This window comes from Magnolia sinica, chromosome 6, assembly GCF_029962835.1.
Source record: "Magnolia sinica isolate HGM2019 chromosome 6, MsV1, whole genome shotgun sequence".
NCBI classification, from domain to species: domain Eukaryota; kingdom Viridiplantae; phylum Streptophyta; class Magnoliopsida; order Magnoliales; family Magnoliaceae; genus Magnolia; species Magnolia sinica.
In genome coordinates, this window is record NC_080578.1 from 36,730,793 (window position 1) to 36,751,958 (window position 21,166).

The window sequence follows — 21,166 nt, forward strand, 5'->3', positions numbered from 1 at the left end:
TCCAATCCCACCATCCACAATGTGCCTGTGGAGGTCATAGCCCTGATGTCGATAGGGCATATAGTAATCATGTCATACAAATGCGAAGTGCATGAATCACACTATCAGTCATGCAACAATCCTGCGCGTACCGCGTTAATGAAGGACAACTCTACCTATCAGGGGGCCCATAAACAATCTGTCTGAAGGCATATGCTATGATCAGTCACTCCTCATATCAAAGCATACATATGATGCGTATGAGTATGAATCATGGAACTATACTAAACATGTTATGTGGTGATGGACTTTGTTCATAATGAAGATGGGCTTAGATGGCCTACACACTACAAGTATGGGCCTATCAATGGGCCTTAGGGAGAGTGACAATGCGGACATTTAACCAACATCATCCTTACAATGTGGGAATCAAACCATCATTGCTCCCAAGGCACGGCCTGCCATGAACATCATTACATAAACTATGGTGGAATCACACATTGCAATGGGCCTTATGTACATCCCGTTGGGCCTCGACCCATGGGGCTCAAATTCATTAAATGGGTCGTATAACATGGGCCTCATATACGTCGAGGTGGGCCTCAACATCGTGCCTCATATATCACATCGGGCCTAATCAAATGGGCAAAAACAATGGGCCGAATTAACTAGGCCAAGTCAAATGGGTTGAGTTGAATGGGCTGAGTTAAATACATCAATTGGGCCTCATCACGTGGGCCTCATATATATCAAAGTGGGCCTCAACCACATACCTCATACATATCAGGGTGGGCCTCAACAACAAGCCATAAATACATCAAGATGGGCCTCATCACATACCCAAAAGAGTCATAATGAAGGATCATTTGGACCATACCTCAAGTAATAGTGGAGATAATTTTCACTGTTTAAACAATTCAAAGGGGCCTACCATAAGGTTTATTTCCCACCCCCACTGTTTCCTGAAATGTGGTCCACCTGATCCTAGATCTGTCTCATTTTTCCTTTGCCACAAGCTTTAAAATTATCATTTAAAACGGTTGGATGGTTTGGATGCAACACATGCATCATGGTGGATCCCATAGGGATGGATGACATAGATAAATCACATACCTCATGGTGGGGGTTCACACCGATGAAAGGTGTGGATACACTACATACATTAGTGGGTCCCACGTGGGGCCCACCATAATGTTTATTTTCCACCTAATCTGTTCACGAGGTCACACGGACCCATGTGAAGAGGAAAAACAAATTTCATAATGATTCAAAACTTCTGTGACCCAACAGGGTCTCAATGGTAGACATTCAATCATCACCGTTTCCTGTGACGTGGGCCACCTGAGCATCCACATATGGCTGATTTTTGGGAGGGGCCCACTGCCCTAAAGGGCCATCAAATGCACGGGGTTGATGTTCTCACACATCATGGTGGCGCCCACGGCTGGGACCCCTTGCTCGTCGTCTCGTCCACGCGCAGCACCTCTGGACGAGCAGCAGCAGTGCCTGCTGCATCCTTATTATTTATTTTTTTATTTTTATGTTTTCTGATGGTTTTTCCCATGTGGGGCCCGCATCAGGTGGATCCACTCTACCCATTGGACTCCATGGCTCAAGACAGACCAAACGAGCCCAATATGCAGCATATTTTAGTGAGTAGAAACGTCAGAGTGGATTTTAACAGTCAAAATACCGTCTTCTAAGATACAGCCTGCCAGATATCCGGATTAACTTCATTTTTCGGCTCAATGCCTAAAATGAGCTGGGGAATGGGATGGATGGCATGGATCAACCCCATATATAAAGGTGGGGCCTGCATGAGCAGCTCACTATTAACTTCATTTTTCAGCTCAACGCCTAAAATGAGCTGGGGAATGGGATGGACGGCGTGGATCAGCCCTATACATCAAGGTGGGACCTGCATGAGCAGCTCACCCTAAAAGCCCAAATATAATATATATATATATAGCTGTTAGTACACACCCATGTCAGTACACGCACTCCATGTTAACCACCATCACATCTAGCATCCAGGGACGCTGGACGTCATGGATAAACATAGGCATTGTGGTGGGTCCCTCATGGTCGTGGCCCACATTTCATCAAGGTGGGTCCCACATGAACGTGGCCCACCTGATTTGAATCAACTTAATACTTGTGTTTTTCCTTCATCTTGGCCGTCTAATGGACCCGTTGCAAGGTGCGCCTCACGATCGGACGGTCAAGATCATCTTGCACCGTGGTGGCCACAATACATCACATAAGAGAGAGAGAGAGACGGTGATAGAGGGACCCCACCACTATGGGCCCCTCATAGTTACATCACATACATCAAAATGGGTCCCACCAACAAGTGGGCCCTAAAATAAGAATCAACAATGGATCACCCACCTATTGGCCTTCTCCTTGATCCCTTGGACTCCTATGCTCCTTGCCTTCACTTTTTATGGTGGTTGATGGAGTTAGATGATGAATGAATGGTTGAGATGTGAGATGAGAGGGTGAGCCACACTTGTTGTTTTAGGAGAGAGAAAGCTTGGACGTTAGAAATTTTTGGGTTGCTTGGGAGGTTTGAGAAATGAGAGAGAGAGAGAGAAGTGATGGGATGATATGGGATGGGTGTGATGGGTGAAAAGGGATGAGGTGATGGGTGATGGGTGGAGTGATGGGGTTGTAAGAAAGGGATGGGTGGAGAGGGAGAGAGAGAGAGTTAACTTTGAGAATGGGAAGGGATGGGTTGTTGTACTTGGGGTATGGCTTGTACTTGACATTGATTGATTGATGGGACATGTTGTAGAGATTTCCTCAAAATTCGCAACGCGCGGCGTTTTCCTCGAAATGAACGTGGACCCACATCTTCTAGCACGGGTATCGGTTGGGTGCCGAGTCGCGGCGTTCGCCGCGGTCGCTAAGATATAAGTTTCGGGTCGAGCCGACTTTGGTATGTAGGACTCGGCTTAGGATCAAGCGCAAATGTCAAATAAGGGTCGAGGGTTGCCGGAATTCGACCGGAAGGACCGTGGAAGCCTACGGAACGGTACGGTCTATGATACGGGCCTTACACTTAACCCTAAGATGACTCATAAGTTTACATTCTAGAGATTTCAAGTAAAGAATTATGGTTACAGAGAGGGAATGTGTTAGGCACTCACTCTGCTTGTATAGATGTACGGTCTTTACTTCATAAGATCTGACTAATTTATGAAGAATAAGGCTAGTTCTTACGTGCAAGAAATGCAATGTAATGCAATAGTAGTGGTGTTTGATAGATCTGAATTTTTAATAGGCATGTTCTTACTATACTGGGAAGGCGCAAATCATATGTTTGAAACGATCAAGTGCATGGTATATGTACGGGATGCTTATGATGCTGTATGGATGCTTATGAAAAAACGGCGGCCAACCGACTAAGGTTTCTAGTGAACTTGTTGCGATTATATCGGCAGGTCATAGAGCATATGCCCACTAATCAGATACTATGGAAAATAATATAATGCAATATATATATATATATATATATATATATATATATATGTATATATTAAAATGATGGGTCACTAGCTAAGGTTTCTGATGGGTAAGATCTGATTATATTGGCAAGCCACAGATCATACGCTCACTAGTCAGATACTTGAAAATAATGAAAATGCACTATGATGCTAATGTATATGAGGAGTAGAGGGGGTTGAGAAGAGAATGAATGTTGCACGATGTTAATGCTTGAGTTTGATGAAACTGATAGAAGCTTGAATGATTGGATGAATGATATTATTACAAGGTTAGATTGAGTGACTCAAATTTGAACTTGGGTGGCTCAGGAGGCTTGGACTCTGGCTGGACTAGGCTAGACTAGGGTCGGGCTCTCTCACTCACTTATAATCTCCTTGGTGGAGGGAAGACTAGAAGGCTAAGGCTATAAGACCTCTGGTGAGAAGGGATGCTCTGCTTTCACTAGATGCTTGGTGTATCTGGAATGAGAAGGAATGGGGCTATTTATAGTCTCTCAACCCAACTTTTTGGTAATTCTTAGTGATCCTGGGGACAAAAAGTGATTGAATGACCAGGATTAGATATTGACACATGACATCATCTTATGAGTTGGATGAGGTGGTAAAAAGATAATTTCGGGTAAGGAGATAGGCATTATAGTAAGCACACCTCGACCGCACACTTGAAGTTGGAAAAAGGTGAGTTCTACGTGCTTAAGGGACGCTACCCCAAAGAGGGGGTGTCACGCCCTAAATTCGGAAACCGGACTCATAAAATTGCCGATCACCGAATCCGGTGCCGACAGCCTCCGTAGTACTCCATTCCCGGCTCACAACGCTCATACGCCAGATTCCGATCCTGGGATCCTACAAGGAGGATTTTCCAATGTACATTTAATTCGTAATAAGCATAACCACAAGTTCACCCAAATCACAAAGGCAACATCATCATCACATATCCACTAATATAAACAGTTGAATACAGTACTGAAATGGAAATATATATATCAATAATTAAAGCACAAGAAGACAGCTGCACACTCCAAGCTCAACGCTGCTGTGACTAATGCTACCTGCACGCATCTGTCGTGCATAAGCTTATAGAAAGCTTAGAGGGTAGTGTAAGTGTGTGTGCAAGGTAAGTGCCAAGTATATAATATCAGAGCAATGCGAAAACATGCTGGTAAGTCTATAAATATCATTAGCCTTATCCAGGTTATATAATGCACAAAGATAATAAGCCAATATTATATATTAAGGAAGCAATATAGATCAGCTATGTAATGCAAAGACATAGTAAACCAAATATCATATACTGAGGATACAAGGCAATATGTAAATCCTGATGAGTTCACGAATACCGTCAACCTCATTTAGGCCATATAAATGCAGAAATATAGCAACTCAGAATACCATATGCCGCGGATGTAATGCAATATGCAGTGCGAATGAAATGACCAAGCTGGAGTGTGAAGTTGGGATGATAGTACGTAGTATCACAGGCTACAATGTCCATCACAAGGGACTTCTATCCAAACTAGTCCCATATCTAAATTTGTATAGATAGACTCAATGTGGTAAACTCCTGACCTCAGATTGGTCGCGCACCCTAACTAAAATCCTGGCCATTGTGAAGGTACACATATCAATTAGTTGCGTACCACCAGCCCGAGTGGATAGTGAATGAATGAATGAATGAGTAAAATGCTGAGTATGCAACTCTTGCTCAATAAGTTCACATACCAGTACTGTACATCTCTGGGATCATTACCGGGGTCTAGTACACTCCACATTTGATCGCCGCTCACTGAATTCGCAACTATGCAAGTGGAAGAGACCTCACTATCCGCCTGGCCAGTAATCAACCAATATCTACCTGTACGTCGATAGCGGACCCATTTACGAGCTGGTCAAACTCAGCCTAGCAATGCCCCCTACCCTCAGGTGGATAAGGCCACACCTCTTTCCAATTGATCACGACACAGTGGGAGACGCGACCTCCTAGTATTCAGCACTCGAGCGCTCATATATCCACTCAGTCTAGACGTTGGAGTGTCTCCTAGCCACAGAGGTTTAGGGACTTTCACCCAGGGACATGTATGACACCTCATGCAGAAAAAAAATTTCAATGTCCTATCTAGCCATCAATGATATGCCTGTGGAGGCCACGACCCTGATGTCGTTAGGGCGTACAGTAGTTATACCTAAAAAATACAAGATGCATGAGTCACACAGTCCAATCATGCATCAATCCTGCACGTACTGTGCGCTTATATGGGATGACTCCGCCTATCAGGGAGTCTCTCAAACAACCTGCCTTATGGCATATGCAATGGTCAACTACATCTCATAACAAACATGCAGATGATGCGCATGGGCATGTATCATGATGTTATGCTGTCACATACTCATAATCAGTATCGATAACTGACACCGATAATTGGCTTCGATAATCGGCCTCGACAATCGTTCTCGACAATCAGCCTTGATATTTGGCCTCGACAATCGGCCTCGATATCTGACCTCGATAATCGGCTTAACAAGGGTCTAAGGGAAGGTCACAATATGGACATTTAACCATCATTGCCCATCAATGTAGACATTTAACCAACATTGCTCCCAAGGAGTGGCCTTCATAAGGCCAATCATATAGTGGGCCCATTGCCTCACATAATGGCCCAATATACATCACCATGGGCCTCTCTCAAGGGCCTAATACACATCACGATGGGCCTCACTCATGGGCCTAATACACATCACGATGGGCCTTGCTCATGGACCTCATATACATCACAATGGGCTGCAATACATGGGCCTCATATACACCAAATGGGCTGCAATATATGGGCCTCATATACATTAAATGGGCCGCAATAATGGGCCTTATATACATCAAGTGGGCCGCATCACATGGGCTTTATATACAACATGTCGGGCCTGAAAACTGATAGATGACAAGGATAAAACATACATATCATGGTGGGCCTCCAAATAATTTAGAAACAGGGTGGACGGTGGATATAACACGTACATCAAAGTGGGTCCCACACACGTGGCCCACCAGAGATTGAATCTGCCTCACGTCTACATGGACGGTCTGAATATAACACAGACCTCATGATTAAATGCCATCCAGGCCCCTGGGCGGACAACCTGGAAATAAAACACATATCTTGGTCGGATCCACAGAACTTGCTGTCGTCATACAACAACCACGTAGATGGTGGGGTCCACATAGATGGACAGTTTGGATATAACCCATACATCATACGGGACCCACAAACTTACTGACGTGATACAACAGCTATATAGCTGGTGTGGCCTGCTGGCCCATCGTCCAGATGGACTGTCAGCAGATACATCAAGGTGGGACCCATATATTAGGGCAGACCCCACACATGGCAGGGGGTTCCCACTGTCCAGACTATCTGGATGGTGCAGATACAATGCATACACCATCGTAGGCCCCACATTGCACATCTAGGAATGAATGACATTAATATAGAATACATACATCAATGTGGGTCCCACCTCCACATGTGTCACACGTGTGGGGTGGCCCGACGCCTAGGAAAAATAGACAGGCAGCGTGGATTCAACACTGCATCATGGTAGCGTCCCACTGTCCCAACAAATGGACGGTGTGGCTACAGTATACATACATTAAAGGTGGGTCCCACCGTCCAGTAGCTGGACGGTGGGGATGAAACCCATATATCAAGGTGGGTCCACATCAGTGGACGGTTGAGATATATCACATATCTCATGATCCGACCAATAGAACTTGCTGACAGTACTTACATCAGCTATGAAGCTGGTGGTCTTCACAGAGATGGACAGCGTGGAGTGCATAATACATGGAGGTGGGTCCCATCATCAGATGGACGGCTTGGATCAACAGATATGTCACATGGAGCCCCACAGTAATTTCTAGCTACTGGACTGCTGGGCTGGTGGCCCAGTGTTCGGCGGATGGACGACTGGATGTACACATGCGTTGAGGTGGGTCCACACATGTGGGACCCACCAGTTAGGATAAAGCTGGTATTTGTTTTCCCCTTTATTTGGACCTGTCCCAACGGACATGCAACACGGTGGGCCTCACGGACAGACGGTCTGGATTAAGTGGGCCATACCTATAAAAAAAGATATATATATATATATATATATAGAGAGAGAGAGAGAGAGAGAGAAAGAGAGAGAGAGAACAACATCTGATGGAGGGCTCCGCCACTATGAGCTCTCCCTTACAAAACATACATCAAGTGGGTCCCAATACATGCGGGCCCTAAATCAAAATTAAGATCTAGCGCTACGATCACCCACCGATTTCGCTTCTTCACGGCTCCATGGACTCCTTGCCTCCCAAGCTAGCTCTTTAAGGGAGGATGATGAGATTTGGAGGGTGAAGATGAGAGATCTAGGGGTAGGGAGTGGGCCACACTTGGCTCCTCTCATGGACGTTTTCTCTCCTTGAGAATTGCATGAATGGAGTGAAGAGAGAAATGAGAGAGAGATGGGAGTTGTAAGGATGGATGACATGGAGTGTATGGGTGAGGGATAGGCCTTGTTGACTTTTTTGGGCATGAGATGAGATGGGGTATGGGTAGCATTGCCTTGTTGGCATGAAAGGTATGGGAGAGGTAAGGGCTTGGTTGACTTGGTGGAAAGAGGGGGTATGGGTAGAGATTCCATTCTCTCAACCAGGAATCTTCCTGGAAATGGCAGACACGTTACTCGCAGTGTTTCCTCGATTTATTCTCAGGCCCACAACTCCTGGCCTGTGTATCGCATCGGCGCGTGAGACGTGGCGTTGGAACCACGTAAATGAGAGAGACACGGTGCGGTCATAAGGGTACAAATCTCGGGTCGAGCCGACTCAGACTGACAGGATGTGACTCAAGGTCGGACGCAAATGCTGACTACTAGTTGTGGGTTGCCGGAATTCGACGGGGAGGATCGCGAGAGTCTATGGAACGGTACAGTCTAGGATACGAGCCTTATAGGGGGAGTATCAAGTGGCCAACGACAGCCTAACTATCATTAGTCATCGCTTAGACTCCCTGCTTTGGTAGGCAACATCCTTCAAGCATTTGGAGGTTCTGTTGTGAGGGTTGATGCTTTGAGGTTTCGGCCATTTCTTCAATTGGCCTTGCTTTTAGGCTTGGGTTCGGGCTTAGTTTTGGGCTTATTAGTGGGTTGGATCGCTTACACCTTCTTGGGTTTTCATAGCCTCGACTTTTCAAGTAAGACCCGCAATCTTTGCATTCACATCATCTTCCTCCTTGAGAATATATATATTCCTCCATTCTCTTGAGGAGTAGGCTTGAAAGTACTTGATTTGTTGGTGGTGTCTCATGATTGTGCATTTTCAGCCAACCTATTAAGGTAATCCCATGCCACCTCTATATCCCTTGTCATGAATTCGTCATTCCACATCATCTCAATAAATTGACATATATTTGAATTCAGTTCATCATAGAAGAAACTGATTACTCACTAAATTTCATAACTGTTGTGTGGGCATGTGAGTAATAGGTCCTTGAATCTCTCCCAACATTGGAAGACTATATCGTCTTCCTTTTGGAAAAAAATCATGATGGTATGCCTTAAGGTGTTGGTTTTATGAACTATGAAAAACTTTTTAAGGAACTCCCAAGTCATCTCAACCCATGTGCCTATTGAGTGTGGTCTTAGCGAATGGAGCCATGATTTCGCTCTCTCTTTTAAAGAGAAGGGAAACAACTAAGTCTAATGACACCTTGAGAGATATTGTTGTAATGCAAGGTTGCTACAATCTCATCGATTTCCTTAAGATGTAGATATGGACTTTCTGAGTCAAGTCCATGAAATTTGGGAAGGAGTTAGATTACTCTTATTTTGAAATCTAGATTACTGACATTAAATAGGAAAATCGTACAAGATAGTGTGGTTGTTCTTACTGATTGTAGGTAATATCTTAAAGTTTTAACCGGGGGAATGTAATGTGTCTTGTTCTTATCATACACTGTCCTAGTCAGTGGTGTGTTCCGCACAGGAATCTTATTGGAATTCTGTCCAATTTCAGCCATATTCTCCTCAAGGTATGACTCATGCCCAGGCATATTTGGAGTATTCACAGTCATGGTTTGAGATGATTCAAGCTTACTCAGAAGTTATCTAATTCGACGGTGGATGGAAAGCCTGCTGAGTAAACTTCCTTCACTTAGAAGTCGATGTGTATGGTCCCTTACCCACTTGGGCATGAACCAAGAATGAGAAACTAAGTCCTAATCCTAAAAGTTACATCCCACAATGGAAAACTATTCTAAGACAATTAAACTAACTAGAAAATAATAAAGAGATCTAGAAGGCAATTAGAAAAAGTGGGGAACAAGGTTAGCGATTTAGAAGAACTATGGTTAGAGAATTCTGCAAAACTAGAACAAAGAAAACTATTAGTATCTAGAGAATAAAAATACAGTGAAAAATTCTATCCTAGCAATTCAGAAATCAAAATCTTAAAAACTAAGTCCAAGGTTAGAATTAGAAACAAGATCTAATCTAAACCTAAGTATTCTCAGCACAATTGGTCCCCAACAACACACCAAAAACTTAATTAAACCAAAGGGTTGACAACACTAAGTATAGGGCTACAATGTAGTAATAACTCAGTGAGATCGAGGTCGATCTACAGTGGCTTTGGTGAGAATACACTTAGAACTAATCAGGTTTGTCAGGGTTTTTAATCCAATGAAGTAGAAGGGTTTAAAATAATCAATAAAAATGACTAAGGATATAGGAACCCCCTAACAAAACTTAATTCATCTTCTCAAGTTGATAACTTAATTAGGACTGAATTCCAATATGTTCTATTCAGAAGATAACACAATAATCTCAATCTTAAACATCTAATATATATTAAAATCATGATAAGCTTGATCTCTCATGAACATCTTGATAATCACATTGCAAGGAATTAAAAGCATCGAATATACCAAGAGGCGACAATAGATCAATCAACTTTACAGATTGATTCCTTCCCCAATCTAAGAATTCAATCACATCCAATCACAATTCAATATAAATAACCTAAAATTTTCATGGAAAATGAATCAAATATTAAATATCTATCAAAAGGTTCATCTCTTAGCCTTAACTAAGAGATTAGTCGGGCATAAGTAACATCTTAAACAAAAAAATAAACTAAAATAGAAGGATTGTGAATGAAAGAAGATTTTGATCAAACTCTGCTACTTATTGGTCTCTCTCCCAAACCCTAATTCGTACCTAGAAGAGCCTAAAACATCCATTTAAATGAGAGAATTTATACTTTGTTAGCTTTGATTTCACCGATTATGGCCTTTGGTTGTACTGAACATCAGTTTCGGTCTCACTGAATGGATCTCTTGGTTGTAGCCAAATTTCCCGGTTTAAAATCAATGTTCCCTGTGTGAGAAGAGAACACTATGCAAGATGGTAAAGTTTATCTCTCAGGGTGTAGATATTCATGTAAAGTCCGTGGTTGGTGTAACACATTCCTATGAACTTAATTCTCATCCTCAAGAGGAGGATTGCGTTGATTTTCTCTATTTTGATTTGTAGTTGGATCTGACAGATTTGGATTTGGATTATCAACTAGGTCTGTCATGGAATCCAAGTGATGTTGAGTGCCTCTCCTAAGTGAATGATCAAGGCTTGGAACTAGTCCGCATTCGGAGGAGAGTCGATTGTTTTGATCCCTACTCCAACGGGACATAAACCATCCATATCACACAACAAATACCACTAATTCAAATAGCAAGTATGATAATTAAAATAAAAATAAAAACTTAACTAACAACCCAAGAGGTAGAGCCGAACATAAGGGTTCAATCCACAAAACAAAAACTTAAGCAACAACCCAAGCGGTAGAGCCGACCACGAGGGTTTAATCCACAAAGCAAAATAAATCAACAACCCAGGCAGTAGAGTCGATTATAAGTGTTCAAACCACAAAGCAAAAATAAAAAATAAATTAATAAAAGTAAAACTAATGCAAAAATTAAATTATGTTAATCTGGAAAATAAATTCAGCGGATGATCTTTGTGATCAAACAGCAACTGTAAGACAACCAAACACTTGGGTGATAAAATCCCAAGCAGGGCAACCTTATATCATAGTTAGTGCTTGAAAGACCTAACTGAATTTACTTTCAAAGAAAAACAGAAAATCTACAAAAATTTTGGAGGGTTCAGAAGAGAACTTACCTTAGAAAAGAACTTACCTTAGCTATCTTGCACAGATCTAATCTATCTCAGTCTCCCCGGCAATAGTGCCAAAAACTTTATTACTTTCTTCCAAGTGCAGAGGTTCGTAAATAATATCTCGTGAATACAGGGTTGATCCCACAGGGAGATGAATTGCGAGAAGGAGTGCAAAACACACTAAGTAATAAAAATTAAACTGATGATTTGATTTTGGGAGTTTTGAATGGATGTAATTCAACTGAATTAAAACAACACCCAAGCTTCAAAGTTCCACACACAGGTTAATGTTTCAAAATCATGATGACGTAGATAACACAACTAAGATCCTAGCATTATGGTAGGTCTAATCAGAAAATAAAATAATTTAAACATTTAAAATAAATGATATAAAAGATTAGAAAATCATGGATTTACACCATTGATATATATTCCCAAGCGTCAGTGATTTTTAAGAATTCAATATCCATGAGATAATGAATATCAAAGAAATGTAGCAGGTTGAGAACCTCTCCTATCTAAGAAATCTAATCGATCCAGGGTGAGCCTATCCATCAATGTGGATCTCATATGATGAAAATATATGGATCTCACATAAGGATAAAAAACTAAACCTAAACAACTGATAACATGCATTCACCATTCTTCTCATCATTAAAACAATCAATCATTATAACTATGAAAACATTAAACCAATATGCTTCCCTTCTATCTTGGGCTAGAGGGAACTTAGAAAAACATAATTGTTGAGGGTCAAATATTACATATTAGACCCCAGTTATTACCTACTTTTATGAACATGATACTGTTTAACGGCCTTTTTTTATCATGTTTATGTTGCAAGGTGGATTTAGGAGTCTGGACTGAAAAAGGGTACTAAAAGCATGGATTTAATGTTCTAAAATTACCAAGGCAACGGACGGACTCCAGGGGATCGAGATCGAAGAATTTACACACCTGAGATTCGAGAACATCAAGTATTCCAAGCTAACGAGGCCTGAAATTCATCTAGAATGCAAGATCACAGGGTTCCCACCATCCGTTCGGCTCGAAACTTTATACATAGCCTGAGGACCATAAATTAACTGTACACGTCAAATTTCAACCCTCAGTTCCCTGTATAAGTGGCCTAACGGACAGATCAACCCATAAGCCATTGATTTGAGGCCCACCTGATATTCGAATATGCTTCAAACTCGGGTTCGACGCATTAAATAAGATGAGAAAATAGATGGACGGATCAAATTTCTCAAAACATCAATGTGGGACCTACTTTGCGTGAGTGGGAGTGCACACCGGCTGTGCACTCTCAGTGCACCGAGCCAACAAGTGCGTTTGACCGCAAATTTTTGTTCGCAACAGAGTCCTCCTCTGTTTACAATAGACAGACGAGATGTCCGTTTGAGATCATAATGTGGGCCACCACTATCATCCAAAAGGATGATCTTGACCGTCTAGTGGGAGCAGAAGACGCCGCCGACTAGAACCTGCTCGAACTCGGCCGAAAACCGGCCAGGATGTGTCTCCAACCATCCACTATGTCTAACAGATGGCAGGAAAGAAAAATCCTGTGGGCTACATTGAACTTAATCTGAAAACTGTCCATCTCCACGAAATTTCAAGACGTATCCAATGGATGGAGTAGATTTCTCAGACACCGAAGGGTGTGGACCCCACTAACAGCACAACGCAAGACATGCAGGCCATGTTTACGCATGTGACTTGCGGTCGATCCAGGTGGGCCACCATCATTGATCATATGGCTGATCCAGGCCATCCATCTTATAGCTCATCTGAAAACGTCCCATGGGACGTTGTCTTTTTAAAGGAAAAGAAGGAAGATGAACCAGCAACTTTGGTCCAGATGTGTACGCGGCTATGCTTCGGAAAGGAAGTTTCCGCACTGACTTAGCTGTCTCCTGTGTAGGTTCTTCACCGGCTACTGCTACGAAAAGTCTCTTCCTTACGCACTCCCAGCCGACCGACTCTTGGCTGCTTATAAGAAGGAGAGAGAAAGAAGTGATGGGGGATCTGATGAGGAGGCCGTGAACGTGGAGCCGAGAAAGAAGTGGAGCACGGGCAAGTTTCAAAAGAGTTCTTTTCCTTCTCTTTTCTTAGTTTCTGCTTATGTTTATTCGAGATGTTTAGCCTCACCATGTTCATGAGTAGCTAAACCTCTTAGCTAGGGCAAAGATGTGAAGCCTGTAGCGTGATGGGAGACTTTTTGCGATGCCTTTTGTTTGAATTGATGTTGATTTTTGGTTTTAATTAAGGGAATATTTTTTTAGTTTTTAATGGTCTGTTGTGACTAAAATTACAATGGGTCTGCGATGACTTTGAGCATGTTCCTTTCCCTTTATGTGTATGTCGTCAGGAAGCCCTATTGTTTACCATCGTCTCCTGGGTATGGTCAGATGACGGTACCCTTCCTAACCTTTATACATTATTGATAGGTTGGTAATTAGTTTAATTCTGTTGTTTACTTTGTCTCCTGGGCATGGATTGGTGATGGAATCCATTCTAATTCATATACCTTTCATCTCTTAAAAACTATCTGAACGGAAGTTCAGTCTAATTTTCATGATTACACCCTTCAATTGGATGACGATGGACTCTAAGTCCAGTTGTATTTCTGATGCAGGTATAAGATCTCCCTGATCTCTACAAGTGGATCCTCTGAATCCCTAGTTTCCTACCTCTAAATTTCTTAAGTTTTACATTAATATTTCATCATTACTCCTCAAATTATAATCAATTTAGATTTCATCTTAGTCTAGTTCTAATTCTACCTAGTTTCAGATAACGTATAGGTTTCACTACCTTGGGATTCGACCTCGGTCTTACCGAGTTTATTACTACATCACAACCCTATACTTGGGGAGTGAACAAGTTTTGGCGCCGTTACCAGGGATTGACAGTTATGTTTTCTAGGATTAATTAGTTTTAGAATTGGGTTAAGATTAGGATTTTACTAACTTTAGGTTAAAGTTTTTTTATTTTATTTTTAGAAACTAAACTGTTTTCCTGTTTTGTAGGATCCTGACATAAACTTCTAAATTGGTAATCCCTTTCTAATTCCTCTACTTTTTCTATTTTTAGAATTAGGGTTTGAGTTTTAGAAATTTTCTAATTCTAGTATTTTTCTATTTTTAGGAAATAGTTTATTTTTAGAAACTTTCCTCTTTTGTTTTTATAAACTAGGTTAGTTATTTCCTCTTTTAGAAATTCTTTCTAATTTTAGAAACTAACTCATCTTTCTTTTATTTTATTTTTAGAAACTTTTTAATTATGGGTCTTCTTTTTAGAAACTAACTTAGCTTCTAGGTTTAGGGAACTTTCCTTTTTAGAAATTAATTTTCTATTTTTATTCTAACTCTTTTAGAATCTAACTTTGTTTCCTAATTTATTTTTTGAAATTTTCTACTTGTAGACTTTTTGTTTAGAAACTAACTTTCCTATTTTGTAGGCTTTTAAGATAAAAATTTCTAATTCGGTAAGCTCTTTCTTTACTTTTTATTTTTCATATCTCTTTTAGTAACTTACTTTCTAGTTTAAGACTTTCCTAATTTATTTTAAAATTTCACTTTCTTTTAGGAATTTCTTCTTTTAGAAACTAGTTTACTTCTATCTTTCTTTTTAAAGATTTTCTAATTTTAGACCTTCTCTTTAGAAACTGACTTATTTTGTTTTCTTTTGCAGGTTTTTAACTTAGGGACTCCAATTTGGTAACTTCTTTCCAATCCTCTCTTTCTTTCTAGATTTTCTTTTCCTTTCTTAGGATTAGGTTTCGAATTTGATTGAGAGCTGTAAGTGTTTCATGCCCAAGTGGGCCCGTGACAACACTTGACGTCTCTTGACTGAAGGAGGATTGGTTGAGGGGTTAACTATCCATCGCAGGACTAAATACCACTCGAAATCCCCTGAGTTAATTGAAGTGATGGCTGAGAACCAACCTCTTCTACCTCAACCCAGGGTGGAGGACATTCAGGATCAGAATGAGGTGCATCAAGCATCCCCGCCTCATACTTTACGAGATTATTTACAACCAGCGGGACTGAGTACGCCCTCATGCATGATTTTTCTTGAAAATACAGGACATATGGGCATCAAGCCAGGGGTTATCTAACTCTTTCCTAAGTTCCATGGGCTTGAATCTGAAGAACCATATCTACATTTGAAAGATTTTGATGAGATCATAGCCACTTTATATTTTCAAAATGTGTCTGAGGACACAGTCAGGCTGAAACTCTTTCCTTTTTCCTTGAAGGAAAAGGCTAAGACGTGGTTACATTCACTGCGTCCTAGATCCATTGGCACATGGAATGATATGCAGAGGGAATTCATAAAGAAATTTTTTTCACATCATAAAATGATTACCCTTAGAAAAGCAATCATGAACTTCACCCAAAAGGAGGATGAAACATTTTACCAATGTTGGGAAATGTTCAAGGATTTGGTCAGTTCATGCCCACAACACGGCTTTGAAACGTGACGCATTACAAATTTTTTCTATGATGGACTGACATCTTCCATGCGCCAAATGGTCGAGACAATGTGTAATGGAGAATTCATTAATAAAAATATTGACGAGGTATGGGATTACCTCGATAGTCTTGCTGAAAAAACACAATCATGGGATTATTACCCAAAATCGAATACCACGTCTAGGCCAACTCAATGTAAGGAGAAAGGTGGATTGTATCTCTTAAAAGAAGAGGATGATCTCAAGTATAAAGTGACTACGCTCATAAGAAAAGTTGAAGCCATGGAAGGAAAGAAGGATAAGGTTAATGAAAGTATTTGCGGCATCTGTGATTGCAACATTCATACAACTGAAAATTGTCCTATGATACCCACTTTTTGAGAAGTGTTGAATGAACAATCCAATACCGTAAATACTTATCAAAGACCTTTCAATGAACCAACCTCTAATACGTACAATCCTGGTTGGAAAAATCATCCAAACTTTAGTTGGAGAAATGGACAAACTGCTACCCCTCAAAGTTTCTTCAATCAAAATCCAAATAAAGGGAAACCTCAAGAAGAACCGGTTCAAAATTACATGTAAGAACTGACCCAGGCAATGCTAGATTTTATGCAAAAGATGGATTCACGTTGACGATTGTAGAAAAGGGGATGCTTCCTACACAACCGCTCCCCAATCTTAAAACACAATACGAGATAAGTAATCCCAGCTCTTCAAATCAAATTGAGCACGCTAAATCCATCACCACTCTTAGGAGTGGGAAGATCATTGATAAAATCCTTCCAGTTAGGCCCGAAAAGCCTCAAGAACCAGAAGAGGACAACAATGATGAATCTAGTGAGGCCCCACAAAAATTAGAATCGGAACTTCTAGAAAAGCCAGTTGTTCCATTTCCGCAACGGTTGGTCGCACCAAAACCTCTCTCTGACTCTCAGAATATCCTAGAGGTTTTGAAACAAGTGAAAGTCAACATTCCTCTACTTGATGTCATAAAACAGATACCTTCATATGCCAAATTCCTGAAAGACTTATGCACCACCAAACGACGACAGAGTATTTAAAAGAAGATCTTCTTGACTGGGAAAGTGAGTGCCATCCTAAAGCAAGATGTGCCACAGAAATTCAAAGATCCCTGTAGCCCAACTATATCATGTGTAATCGGGGACCATCGAATTGATCATGCACTTCTTGACTTAGGAGCGAGCGTCAATTTGATTCCCTACTCGGTATACAAACAGTTAGGTTTGAGTGAATTAAAACCCACCCTAACCACACTACAACTTGCTGATCGCTCTGTTCATGTACTAAGAGGGATAATTGAGGATGTGTTGGTCTAAGTTGATAGATTTTACTACCCTGTAGATTTTATCATCCTAGACATCGAACCCATCAATAATATGAGCACTCAGATTCCCGTCATTCTTGGTCGCCCATTCCTTGCCACTTTAAACGCAATTATCAATTGCAGGAATGGTGTCATGACTATGTCCTTTGGGAATATGACATTGGAGTCAAATATCTTTTTCAATAATGGCAGAAACTTAGAGGATGATGAGGATTTCCACGACATTAACATGATTGACTCTTTAGTGGAAGATATGACACCTTTGACCTTATCCTCTGACCCTCTAGAGACGTGCCTGGCCCACTCCCATGATTTTGATGATGACATAATTAGGGAGATATGTGCCTTGCTTGATACTGCATCGGTACTTGAAGTTAACCAGTGGAGGCCACAATTTGAAAGTTGCCTCAAACTGATGTAGTGCATCTACCGTCTAACCTCAAGCCACCGAAGCTTGACCTAAAATCTTTGCCCTCTAATTTGAAATATGTCTATTTAGGTCAAGATGAGACATACCCAGTGGTGATCTCTGCCCACCTGGAGAAAGAACAGGAGAGTATGCTCATATCTACTCTCATTGAGCATAAGGGAGCCCTTGGATGGATGATAGCGGACCTCAAGAGAATCGACCCCTCGATTTGTACTCACTGCATATATCTTAAGGATAATGCGAAGACCGCTCAGCAATCACAACGTAAACTAAATCCAAACATGAGGGAAGTGGTTAAGGCCGAGGTTCTTAAACTATTAGATATGGGTATCATATACCCCATATCCGATAGTCAATGGGTGAGTCCAACTCAGGTGATTCTTAAGAAGTTCGGGATCACCATCGTAGTCAATGCCAATAATGAAATCGTGCCAACTAGAGTTACTACTGGTTGGAGAATGTGCATTGACTACAGGAAGTTGAATACCGTCATGAGGAAAGATCACTTTCCTTTGCCCTTCATTGATCAAATCTTGGAAAGGCTAGTTGGTCATTCCTATTACTGTTTCCTTGACGGGTATTCGGGCTACAATCAGATTGAAATCGCCCCTGAGGACCAGGAAAAGACCACATTTACATGTTCGTACGACACCTTTACCTACAGAAGGATGCCATTCGGATTATGTAATGCCCCTGCCACCTTTCAGATATGTATGATGAGTATCTTTTCTAACATGGTGGGGAAATATCTAGAGGTCTTCATGGACGATTTCTCTATTTTTGGTTCATCTTGCAGCGAGTGCTTAGAGAGTCTTAAATGTGTGCTGAAAAGATGTGAAGAAAAGAACTTGGTACTTAATTGGGAGAAGTGCCATTTCATGGTTCATAAGGGAATTGTCTTTGGATATATTATCTCGTCTAAAGGAATCGAGGTGGATAAGGCAAAAATCGATCTTATCTCTAACCTACCTCCACCCAAGAACATTAGAGACGTGCGATCCTTCTTAGGACATGCAGGATTTTACAGGCGATTCATAAAGGACTTTAGTCTCTTCTCTCGTCTTGTATGTAATCTACTTCAAAAGGATGCACCATACGAGTGGACTGAGCCATGTCAGGAAGCTTTCACTAAGCTTAAGGGCATGTTGACTAGTGCACCCATCATACAACCACCCGACTGGGGCATTCCTTTTGAACTTATGTGCGACGCGTCTGATTATGCTCTTGGGGCGGTTCTAGGCCAGAGAAAAGATAAGAAACCCTACGTTATTCATTATGCGAGTAAGACTCTAAATCCTGCCCAAGTGAACTACTCGACTACGGAAAAGGAACTCTTGGCCGTAGTATTTACTTTGGACAAATTTCGGTTCTACTTGATTGGATCTAAGATCATTATTTACACTGATCACGCGACGCTCAAGTATCTTCTGTCTAAGAATGATGCTAAGCTCTACCTGATACGATGAATCCTCCTACTCCAGGAATTTGACCTAGAAATAAAAGATAAAAAGGGAGTAGAGAATGTAGTGGCTGACCATCTTTCTCGCCTTAATCCCCTTGATTCCCTTGAAACGACACATATCAATGACATGTTCCCTGATGAACAATTGTTCAGAGTCTCCCATTCACCTTGGTTCGCTGATATTGCTAATTATCTTGCCACAGGTTCCATACCGACACATTGGACTGTGCAAGATAAGAAGAAATTTTTCACCGAGGTGCGCAACTTTTTCTGGGATGATCCATATTTATTTAAATATTGCCCTAACCAAATCTTAAGAAGATGTGTGCCAGATGTTGAGCATCAGAGTGTCATCTCTTTTTGTCATTCACAGGCCTGTGGTGGTCACTTTTCTGCCAAAAAGACCACAGCCAAGATTTTACAGTGTGACTTTTACTGGCCCACTATGTTCAGGGACACTCATGAGTTTTGCAAAGCTTGTGAGCGTTGTCCCGTCGAAATATAATGCCCTTGAATCCCATTCTTATCATCGAGGCATTTGATTACTGGGGCATTGATTTCATGGGACCATTCCCCCAATCTTTTGGAAATCTATATATTTTGCTCGCTGTAGATTATGTCACTAAATGGGTTGAAGCGATTCCGTGTCGGAATAATGACCATCGCACGGTCATTAAATTCTTAAAAGAGAACATCCTTTCTCGATTCAGAATGCCTCGAGCTATCATTAGTGATGGGGGCTCACACTTTTGTAATAGGCCATTCGAGAGTTTAATGAAGAAATACGATATCTCTCATAAGGTGAGAACCCCATATCACCCACAGACAAGTGGACAAGTTGAGATTTCCAATAGGGAGATCGAACACATTTTGGAGAAAACGGTTAACCCTGACCGTAAGGATTGGTCAATTCGATTGAATGATGCCTTATGGGCTTACCGTACTACGTTTAAAACCCCTATTGGAATGTCTCCCTTTAGACTTGTCTATGGGAAGGCTTGCCACTTGCCTGTGGAGTTGGAATATAGAGCCTACTGGGCAATCAAAAAATTGAATTTCAATCTCGACAACGCCGGCTCGCTACGTAAACTTCAGTTGAATAAACTCAAAGAAATCCAGAACGATGCATACGAGAACTCGAGAATTTATAAGGACAGAATGAAGGCATTTCATGACCAACATATTCTACGGAAATCATTCACACCTGGTCAGAAAGTTCTTTTGTATAATTCTCGATTATATCTCTTTCCAGGTAAGCTTCGATCTCGTTGGACTGACCCTTACATTGTGGTCACTGCGTATCCTCATGGGGCCGTTGAGATAAGAGATCCTAACAATGGCAAGGAGTTTAAAGTAAATGGACATCGCTTAAAGCCATTTGTCGAGAAATTTGATTCAGAGGACATGTCCATGCCTCTAACTGCTCCTGTTTACCAGGATTGATCTCCTAGTCTGATGGAGGTATAGGTAGGTTTATCGCTTTCATAGGACTAGGGTAGTTTGCTTTATTTGTCTGGCTGAAGATGGTAAACTTAGCGCTCCTGGGAGGCAACCCAGCTTTTCATTCCATTTCATTTTCCTAGTTAGTTAGTTCAATGTTTGTGGGTAACATTGCTGCAAACCCTCACGACACTACAACTCGTCCACTAGGGGCAACCTAGGCGTTTAAAGGCTTGTTGCATACGCTAATTGCAATTGAGAACACCTGCGGAAGTGGTGTAGGTAGGATTTTATTTTTGTTATTTTTGTT

General features: G+C 41.3%; 1 non-coding gene across 1 annotated transcript; it reads right to left on the reverse strand.

The window, feature by feature from the left end:
* Positions 1-16,068: 16,068 nt before the first annotated feature.
* LOC131250376 (small nucleolar RNA R71) lies at positions 16,069-16,175 on the reverse strand. Its single transcript, XR_009173302.1, has one exon. It is a non-coding gene; the product is annotated as a small nucleolar RNA R71 (small nucleolar RNA).
* Between the last annotated feature and the right edge of the window lie 4,991 nt (positions 16,176-21,166).